General features: G+C 36.6%; 1 non-coding gene across 1 annotated transcript; it reads right to left on the reverse strand.

Annotated features, from left to right (window-relative positions):
- Positions 1-2,011: 2,011 nt before the first annotated feature.
- Positions 2,012-2,101, reverse strand: LOC111757860 (small nucleolar SNORD12/SNORD106). The gene has a single exon (XR_002792121.1). It is a non-coding gene; the product is annotated as a small nucleolar SNORD12/SNORD106 (small nucleolar RNA).
- Between the last annotated feature and the right edge of the window lie 232 nt (positions 2,102-2,333).

The raw sequence follows: 2,333 nt of genomic DNA on the forward strand, positions 1-2,333 counted from the left end.
AGACATATCTCAAAATTTTAAAATGCAATATAGGAGAGACCACATCTAGAAAAGAATGTAGTGGAACCTTAGGCAAGAGTCATGGAACTGGCCCTAAATTCCCACTTTAGAAACTAGAGAGAAATCATGGGACCTTGCAAGAAAGCAGTTTTTGTTTTCTTTTTGGGAAGGAACAAGTTGCACTCTAAAACATATTTACTTTTACTCTCCAGTCTATGGTCTTATACAAAATGATATTAGCCCCCACACTTTTCCAATATTAACTTGTACTGAGCAAGTGGTTTGAGAAATTATTTTAAGTAGTGTCTTTGCAATTAACATGTATCAGTATTTGTATAAAAGTCAAACTACCTTTAATTTTGTACTGTCTTAGCTTTCACTGGGGGGAATCTACGTATAAACTAAAATGATAAATCTGAAAATAGCATAGTAATACAAGTTAAGTTGTAGAATAAATTCATATATTTGGCATCCATCAAGTGAAAAGCATTTGCTTCTTATTTCTTATTCTTTCTATTTATGTGTACCTTTAAAGCCTCCTCCCTGTACATTAGAAGAAGCACATGCCTTATGCCAATCACTAGTGAAACTGGAGGTTTTTCATTGTTAGACTCCATGGCTCCCAGGCTTTACTTTTCCTCTGTTGCTCTAAATATCTGACTTGGTTTGCAGTCCTTCAAGAATGCCTACCAGTCACACTGGCTTTCCAGAAATTTCTCTGTTAAGTCCATTGCGGTAATTAAAACTCAACCTTCAGACTACCCACACTCTCAGGGCCTTGAAGATAATCATTCCAGGACATCTTATTTGAGCTTTTCACTACTGATTACTAGAGGGAAAGGAAGACAGAGTGGTTTTGTTTTCTCACTTCCTTATCTCTGGTCCCAGATCTATAGCTGCTTTCCAAATCCAATATATTTCTGATAGCACTGATAAGATTTACTTGAGCAAAAATATCAAGTACGTCAGCCACAGGTAACTCCTTAAAGTGTTTACATTAACCATAATTCAAGCATAAAGTATTTAGTTGCTCAGCTTTCACAGAAAATAAGTGAATCCTGATCAAAATGTATTGAGGTACTCCATATCTAAAACAGAGTTCACCAACTACAATTGCTCATTTCTAGTGAAATATCTTCATTTTAATAAAACAAAGTGTTACAAAAATAAATGTTACAAATTACATGCAATAAAAAATTACTGCATATAGAAATTTCAAATTGAAATGCATGTTGTCAATGGCTTAATTTTTTTTTAATCTAAAAGAGAATAAAAGCAAGCAAAATAAAACAGAACAATGCCAATCATAACAAACCAGTGTGACACAGGACTTAAAAACTATATGAAATCAATAATAGCTACCATAATGCCTCTTACTGTCTTCAAAACAGCTATAGATATTTTTGGACATAGTAGAAATTAAAAACTTCAACACAAAACAAGAGTAAATTCAAAATGGCTATCACAATATATCTTGCTAACCTCTAAATAGTTGTCCATCCCATCAGATATAACAAAATCAAAAAAAAAAAAAAAACCAGAATAAAACCTAACCCAACAAAACAATGTAAATAATGCAGGATTTCTAAACAAGAGGATAGGAAGTTAACAATGGCTACCACCTTCAAGAGATGCCCCATAGATGCCACACTGGGTACCTTTATCCCCTGAATAGATGATCAGACCACCAGTCCCAGACTTTCAATGTCAGTGAAACACCAAACACAAGTATCGAATGGCATGTTAACTCAATAGCTATCATCACAGCCTGTGTTTCTCTGGATCAGCCAGCCGCTTATGGAAGGCTTAGGAAGGGTCTGGCTGTTTCCTGGTGGTGGCTGTCCACACATGGCGCTGGTTCACAGGGGTGGGGTGGGGTTTGTTTCTTGTTGATTTCATGTTCCCCTGCAGTACATGAAAGGGGTCTGGGTCATGGGGAAAGGCTAGGGTCTGGCTGTCTCCCAGACAGTGGTGGCCCAAGCATGCCACTTGTTTGTGATGGGGGCTTTTGTCCAATGCGTCAGACCACACTGGCTAATGCTTATTTAGATCAACAGTGTCAACCTCATAGGGGAAAAGATATATCATCAGCTGAATCAAATTTTGAATGGTACTTCATTTGGAAAATTGCTGAAATGTTTTATTCCATTTAAAATGGTTTAAGTACATTTATTGGTGTCTCCTCTCTTAGTGAAAAACATGGATTAGCTCCCCAAAGTCCTTGAAAAGTAATGGGAACAGGCAAACTGGGAAAGTAAACCAGAACTCAAGGACTGATTTGGTGAGTTTCCTGACCTGTTTATTTTTGTTCCTCTTTTCTTTCCATATCTGCT

Source organism: Cavia porcellus, unplaced genomic scaffold (assembly GCF_034190915.1).
Source record: "Cavia porcellus strain 051 isolate PalLab524CR breed Dunkin Hartley unplaced genomic scaffold, mCavPor4.1 scaffold_19, whole genome shotgun sequence".
In the NCBI taxonomy this organism is placed as follows: Eukaryota; Metazoa; Chordata; class Mammalia; order Rodentia; family Caviidae; genus Cavia; species Cavia porcellus.